This window comes from Molossus molossus, unplaced genomic scaffold (assembly GCF_014108415.1).
Source record: "Molossus molossus isolate mMolMol1 unplaced genomic scaffold, mMolMol1.p scaffold_m16_p_8, whole genome shotgun sequence".
In the NCBI taxonomy this organism is placed as follows: domain Eukaryota; kingdom Metazoa; phylum Chordata; class Mammalia; order Chiroptera; family Molossidae; genus Molossus; species Molossus molossus.
Window position 1 is genome coordinate 82,550,597 of NW_023425402.1, and position 8,715 is coordinate 82,559,311.

Below are 8,715 nucleotides of genomic sequence, written 5' to 3' on the forward strand. Positions count from 1 at the left end.
AAAACCTCAAAATGTTGACAAATATTTCACATGTTCCTGCAATTAGGTAGTTATTTTTAAAAGTCACATGTGCTTAATCCCCAAATCCATGCAGAAAATAGACATTAGACATCTTTAGAAAAATACAGAAAACAAATTTTTTTAAAAAACAGGAAGTCATTAATGAAATAGTTGACCTTTTGTGGCTTCGCAAATGTCCATTTTCAAAAAGATAGAAGTAGTTCAAAAGCAAAGATATGAATGTAGATTCAGGGCCAGAAGACAAAAATAGTTTAAATTGCCTGTATATATATGTTCATAGATTGCAAATGAGCACCACTTAAAATTTAAACCCTTGAATATGATATCTCAGGCACAGAGTGAGCTCTGTATATATACGATGTGATTCTTATTGCCTACCAGCTGTGTTCTGATTTCGGAAGATGACCTTCCCTCTAAGTTTTATCCGTAACTCATAAAATGCACGGCTCTGGAGAACAATTATCATGACAGGGAGTGTGCTTCCTTGATTATACAGTGGGGTCCTGTTCCCACCTCTGTTTTTGAAGGATATTAAAGGTAAGATTAAAAATGCTCCAGTTGTTCTGCTTTGCTGATTATAACAGTGAAGGAGACAAAATTGGTCCTGGCTGTGGCTCAGTGTGGCAGTGTTTCCAGCAGCACCTGTTGCCAGCAGCTGCGGGGGATTACTGCAGGTTTCTTGGTCAGGAACAGTGTGGCAACAACAATAAATCAGGTTTACACTGGTTACTGAAGGGGTTGATTTAAAAGATTTAAAAGTCTTTTTATAGTCAAAATGTTAATTCTAAGTGGTGAACCCAAATGAACCTGATATGTCTTGGGACCAACTTATCTTTTCTGAGTCTGGGTAATGATGATACATACACTGAAGCCAGGATGATTTTCTCCCAGAAATATAGCAACATTGAAAGGCTCCCTTTTCCAGTCTGAAAGGTAGGAAGGGTATAATATTTTCTTAATTTTTTTTGCCTTTGGTTCAGGTGAAATGGAGGAGATAGCTCTGATAATTAGAATTTCATATGGCAAATGCTTCACTTACATAGTGGGTCTGAGGAAATCAATTTTCACTAATCTAGAAAATATCCTCCACAAGAGAGACTGATTTAAAGACGTTCATGGTCTATTTAAATTCGACGTATCATTCTCCTATTTTAAACAGGGGGAAAAAGTGACTCTAAGGTCACAGTGTTGAATGGACTTCTCCCTTCCTGATATATTATGACATTTCACATTAAGGCAAATTAGGGAGAAACATTCATGGGTGATAGGGAGGAGAGAAATGTCGTTTTTTACTTTATTGTTTTTCATGACAGTACATACTTTATGAAATATAGCATTCCAGGTTCTCTAAATGTGTGTTTTCCCTCAGGTAAAATCTCAAAAAATACAGAAGATGTTTTGGGGATTCTGTCAGGGAGGTGAATGGTATAGAGCTAAAGCAAGTATTATATGACTTCTTATTTAATATTTTATTTTCTATACCTATACCTTTACCTGTGCCTAAATATATACCTATTCATATAAATTGAAGTGTTCATTTTTCATATTCCAATTTAATTCATGAGGAAAGCAGATTCATTCTTTTTACATTAAATCTATTGGGATGACATTAGTTAATAATACTATATGGGTTTCAAGTGTAAAATTTTGTAATACATCCTCTTTATATAGCGTTGTGTTCACCACCCAAAGTCAAATCTTCCTTCATCATATATTTGACCCTTAACTACCTCCTTCCTGACCCCCTTTTCCTCCGGTAACTACCATATGGTTGTCTGTGTCCACGAGCTTTTGTTTGTTTGTCATTTGTTGCTTTCAGTTTTATATCACACATATGCGTAAAATCATATGGTTCTTGCCTTTTCCATCTGAACTATTTTGCTTAACACGATACTCTCGTGATCCATCCATTTTATCATAAATGTCAGTAATTCATCTTTTCTTTTGGCTGAGTGGTATTCCATTGGATATCTGTATTACATCTTCTTTATCCAATCCTCTACCAAGGACACTAGAGTTGTTTCCATGTCTTGGCTACCAGGAATAATTCTGCAATGAACATAGGGCTGCATATATTTTTGTGAATAAATATTTTCAAAAATTTCAGGTAGATACTCAGAAGTGTTGCTGGACTATATGGTAAGGTCCTGAACAGACACTTTTTCCAAAAAGACATACAAATGATCAATAGATATATGAAAAGATGATCAACTTCACTTCCAATTAGGGAAATGCAAATCAAAACTACAATGAGTTACTGCCTCACCTGTTAGCAAGGCTATTCTCAACAAGACAGGTAATGACAAGTGCTGGAGAGGTTTTGGGGGAAAATGAACTCTCATTTACCACTGGTGGGAAGGTAAACTGGTATAACCACTATAGAAAAGAGTATGGAGGCTCCACAAAAAAATTTAAAATACAGTTACCATCTTATGCAGATTTATACTGAATCTTATTTATGTGGAGAACAGTCCACCTTACTTTGCAAACCCACTCACTATTCTTCTTATCACCCTCCTTCTCTTTCTCGTTACCCTAATGGAGCCTTTGGCTAGAAAGGCATGTAAGACCACTTCTGAAGAGTAGCTGAAATTAACCACACACACCATTTGTGTGGCAAACCTGGCAGTCGCAGTCATTTTAAACACCAAGTCCCCACTCTTGGTGATGGGGATAAGACTTGCTACACAAGCTCCCCTGTGGAGAAAAGAGGTCTCCTGGTGCTTCTGTTTGGAAAACTTGCGCTCATCCTCATCCCCTTTATGAAATTACTGTGACTTGTCCTTTATGTATTTTCAAGCATTCATATAATGAGGTTGGGTTCCACCTCTTGGAGAGGGGTTGCTCCTACTCTGTGCCCAGGGGTCTCCCCCATCCCCGAGCCTTTGGTCATCCAAGGCAGCAGTCGTGTGCCTGACATCAAGACTGAGCAAAGAAAAGACCTTTACAGAGGTTCCTCTTGAAATCTCCTATTCTGAGAGTCCCTGTTTCTCCTACCCTGTTTACTTCAGGATTTTCAGGGTCAGCAGGAAAGCTTTTCAACAAATCCGGTTTCTCTTTGAAACAATTTTCAGTGGTTTTGTTACATATGGCCAGTAATCCACTTGAAGTGGTAAAGGGATGGAGATAATGGAGAAATAGAATTCTAAAAGCTCCGAGGCTCTTTTATCATCCCACTTTCTTCATAAATTTTATCTGCTAACATACAAAAATTGTAAAAACAAAAACAGGTTTAACATCGATACAGAAAATTATTTTGAAGGGGCAAAGTCTGCACTGGGCTCCTCTAATGTGGCTCATATTCCACAGCCTTTTGCTCCTTCTTGCCCAGGACCCAATTGTAAACTCTCAGGATTAATTTTAGTCATTGCGCAATTTCATACTGGACCTTGTCTTTCTGCAAAGCAAAGATAATATTGTAGTTCAAACCTCGGCCATCCACAACCCTGAGGGAATTTTTTTTTTTTTATTTCTCAGCAGGAACATTTAAAATTTCTTTAGCTGTATTTTGCACTTACCTGCATTCTTAAACATAAAATATAGATAATAAATCTACTGTTATTATAACTCATCCACCATTATTATAGTTATAGTTCTAATTTGAATACAATGGCAATATAAATTACTGTTAATTTATTTAGAACTGTTTACCTCTATTTGCAAATAACCCCAAACTCCTATACTGTTACCCTTACTTTGTTTCTTGAAAACCAATGCAATTTGGAATTAAAATGATTTAAAATCTAATAATTATTTATTAAATAAAAAAGGATTGTCATGGATAAAGTACACATTAATTTTAATATTAAGAAGACTTTTGGTTTGTTTTCAGAATACGTCCTTTTTTTTACTATTTACTGGAACTAGCCAGTTATCATTTTTCCATGTCTCAAAATTACTGCAGCTTTGTTAGAGTCAATGGGTTTTGTCCTAGAAGAAAGATACTATTACGAATAGTGCTTATTCACTGGAGGACAGGGGTGCACTATATTGTTGTTTTGGGTTATCAAGTTGATGGTTCATAAAGAATAAATAAATGCTCTATTGACAAAGTTAGTCATGTATTTTATTTAGTGTATTAAATGAATCAAAAGAAATTATTTTCAAACCGGCTGTATGCAGCCCTCACTAATTATGTTTTTGCCTATGGAATATAGATTTTGGAGGTTGTATTTAGAATCAGTGACACATACATTATTTAAATATGATAAAATATAAAATATTTGCCTTAAATAGGAAAATGTGATATCTCCTTCCTTTTTAACATAATCATATTACACACATTTTTTTAAAATTTAAATATCCATAGAACATTTTATTTTTGCAAAGTTTGGTTCTAAAGATTATAAATCTAGAAAGATTAATAATAATACACTTATCAAAATTAGATTAAACATGTAGGTTATGACTTTCATTCACTGTCCTGGCATTAAAGATATTTCAAAGATACATATTCAGAATACCACCAAGCATCTCCATGTTGTTAAAAATGTCTTTCTCTGATTTTAGCAAAGAGAAGCCATCCAAATGTTATTCTTTAGCTACAGACATGATTTAGCTTTGGTATATAGTAATACTATTTTTTCTACTGTAGCAAGTTCTAGTTTTCTTAAGGACTTTTGTTCAACTTTTCTGGAAATAAAACATTATATTTCCAACCTTCATATTAAAATGTTATTCTCATTAGGATATGTTTATAAATATAGGTACCGGGTTGGTATATTCACATGTATCCTTTCTAATTTTGGGCTAAACAAAGACATGCAATTAGAGTCATATTAATGTTATTAAAGAAAAATTCAAGCCAACTTAATATCAAGAGAAATTGTGATCTTCCATGCAGTGTTTGATATAGAAAACATTGATTTTGACATATTTTATTCAAATATCACCTGCTCACACCTGGTCCAAGAAGATTCAAATAAGGAGCCCAGAAGAAACAGATGTGAAAGATAGGTCTTCAAACACTGAAGCCAATGGTGCCACACTTGCCTGTGGTCTCACCCACGCAATACCACATCCACACCCCAGTGGCCGCCGAACCACTCAGCAGAGTTTTCTTGAGCTGTTGGAAACTACCGGTTTGAGCACTATTGGCTATTTTTTTTCAAGTTCTGAATAGCTGTAGGGATCAGCAGGGGTTGGATAAACCAGCTCGATCTGGTATAGTCCCAAAAAATGGCCAGGCAAGGATGCGAGTGAGTTATAGCAGCATTTACCAGTGCCAGGGCCTTCTCTGTGAGGTTATGGACAGATTGGGCCATGGTTGTAGGATGGACAGCCAGCCGAATGTCACCCCACACTCATTCTTTAAATACCGGCAAATTCCCATCTCTTCTTAAAGTATTGTCTACAGCCATCGGGTTATGATATAAACTCCCCTTTAAAAACATGATTACAAATATCCTTTGCAATTGCAGTTTACATTTGATATTATGTTGGTTTTATGTACCCAGCATAGTGGTTACACATTTTTTATAATTTACAAAATGATCCCTCCAATTAGTTTTGTACCTACCTGGCACCACAATATTATTGACTATATTTCCTGTGCTGTACTTTACATTTTAAGATAAAGCAAATATGGCCAAGTGTCACTAGTCTTTTAACTTTCCTGTATGATTCACATTTTCATTGAAAATTTATAAATAAATAGGATAATGTGATAGCGGATGACTAGGTAACTATTAAGATGGTCAGGGAAGACCCAATAAAAGACCCTAGTATAGCCCATTGTAGGAGCCGGTGTGACTGGGACATGGAGGGTATAGCTTAGAGAAAGAACATGCTCCTGTTCTAGAAATAAATGTCTGGGAGGTGTGCAGGGGGCATAATGTCTATGTAGGGCTTTGGAAGCCAGTAGAGAAATTCGTATTTTATCCTAGGTAGATTTTAGGTAGAGATGTGTCATGCTTCTGATTTATATTTTAGAAATATTTCTTTGGCTGCCCTATGGAGTATTTATTATTGGGATGAAAGATCTGAACTAGGGAGATGAGCTAAGAGGCTATAGAAACCCAGATGTGATGGTGACTTAAAGAGGATGGATTTCATGGGCATGAGAAGAAGTAGAGAGGTATAGGGTTTTTTGGCAGGGGAAATCAATAGTACCTACTTATTAATTATGTGTAGGTAATAAGGATAAGAGGAAAAAATTTAGTTAGGGTGGTTAGGGAAGTAGAATCAAGGATAGATTTTAGATTTTGATCTTAAGCAATTATGTAAATGGTGATGTCATTGAATGTTATGAAATAGATTGGGAGGGGAACAAGATTTTTAAGGAGGGGAGGCCAGAAAATAAACAGTTTTATTTTAGCCATGTTGAATTTGACACATCTTTAGACATCTGAGTAGAACTACAGAGTTGTATTTGGATATATAAGTCTGGTGTTTTAGGAAGATTTATCTTGACAAGATAGATTTGGAAGTCTATGGCATAAAAATGGTGTTAAAACCATAGGGCTGAGATGAAGACATTATGTCACCAAGGAAGAATGAACAGGCATGGAAAAGGGGGGTTCTCTTACCAAGCCCTGGGACACTCCCACGTTTAGTTTAAACACAGCCTTCTGTGTTTAAAACAAAGAATATAAAATCAATGAATTCAGCTGATAATATAATAATGAAAAAGTAAGGATGTAAGGATTAAGAAATAATGTGCTCAGTATTATAGTAGACTCTAACCAAGCATGAGTATATTAGGTATCCTGTCAAGGAGAATTATCAAGCCGTAATACTTGGAAATATAACTCAGGAATCTATTCAAATAGGAAATTAAATGGAATGTGCTCCAAAGTATTTTGCTTTCAAAACAACTGAGAACACTATTGTCTGAAATTGAATTCAATATAGATTATTTAGCAGTAAAAATGTAAACATATTAACTAAAGGATACAAACTGAGACATTGAGAAGTGCAGACAATCTTATTAGGAGGTACAAACCAAGAATTCAGAGGATAACAAATTATCTTAGTTAATGATATCATATCTGCAGGGTTCCCTCCCCCTTGAAAACACATGCAGTGCACATTTAGGCTGATCAGGATCATCAATGTCATTGCTCAAGAATCTTCAGTCATGTATCCCATCTAAGAAGTGCTGGTGTAAAAGGAGAACAGTTAAAAGAATCAGAAACGGGGGCCTCACTTATGACCTCCAAGGAGAAGGAAATATACAGCATTTCAAACAGTCTGCTTTTCCCCTACAGTTTATCTATATTATGGATTGTAAATGTATGTAAAAAATACTTAATATAATAGTATCCACAGTATTTTACCACGAGAAACATTAAACATTTTAAATATGTGATATAAAATGACCCTCTTTATAATTATTTTTATTGACCATATTCTTACCAATTCTAATTTTAGGAAATATAATACCCTAACACTCTAGAATTTAAAAACACGTTCTATTTTTTATTGTCCAAATGAGTATCAAAGGAAGGTGTTATTTTGAATAAGTATGTACCCCACAGTGTTCTTAATCAGAGGATTTCTTTATATGTAGTCTGCACAAGAAATTGAAAATGATGCAAAAAAAAATACAGCTTTTTCACTTGCAATGTTGTTTATGCATCTTGGGTTTGCTTATTTTTGCAGTCATGCGCATTTTAAAATTGCCATTTGTACTCTGTATTCTAGCTTTTGATTGTAGTGGAAATTTGGATTGGAGACAATAGGAACTGTGATGTACAGTGTACGTGCTTACATCCAGCTGAGAAACACCACCACTTTTGTCGGTACTTCAGTCAGCAGGACGTTTTCTTTTAGTTTGTTTAGAAGAATCAGATACTGTCATCTGTATGGCATACAATAATTGACAGGAACATTTTCTTTTGCCCTTTGTGGCTTAAATGCTGAATGCCACAGAATCCTCTTAGCTGAACAACAGTTTAAGGTTTCATCTGTGACAATAGTAACAATAAAATAGAATACAATTTTAAATTATTATGCCTGATAGATTAAGAACCATTATCAGAATACCAAAGAGAGCCACATAATTCTCTGTGATTAAGATTAGACATCAAATCACTTAAAACCGGGTATTTTATAAACCACTTTGGAAAATTCTTGGGCATTATCTACTGAAGTGAATATATGCATACTCTATGATGCTGCAATTCATCTTGTAGTCAAATGCCCTAGAGAAGTGAGTTCACCTGTGCACCAAACACGCTCCCCAGAATGTTCAGAGCAGCACTATTTGTACCTTCAATAGCAGCAGGGATAAATTTGGGTGGTATAGTCATGTAAGGAATACTATAAAGCAGTAAAAATAAACAAACAACTGCTACACCTGACAGCATGAGTAAATCCTTACACATAACGTTGAACCAAAGAAATAAGACAAAAAAGAGTATATACTGCATGGTTCTATTTATAGAACATTCAAAAATAGATACAACTTAACTGTCATGTTAGATGTCAGAATAGTAGTTTTGGGGGGGAGGGTGGAAAAATGGTTTGAGAAGGTGGATTCTCAGGTATCAGAAATATTCTCTTAACCTGGATAATGGTTATATAGGTTTTTATTTATGATAATAATTGATAATGTTATGAGAATACATTAATATTTTATTTATGATACTACATTGAAATTATTCAAATACAATAAATTTGTTCATTTTTCTATACATGTATTATATATAATATATTGGCATATAGCATATGTCGATTTTTAAAATAAGAAGA

General features: G+C 34.8%; 1 pseudogene; it reads right to left on the minus strand.

Annotated features, from left to right (window-relative positions):
* Positions 1 to 4,981: 4,981 nt before the first annotated feature.
* On the minus strand, positions 4,982 to 5,285 carry LOC118620683 (annotated as a pseudogene).
* Between the last annotated feature and the right edge of the window lie 3,430 nt (positions 5,286 to 8,715).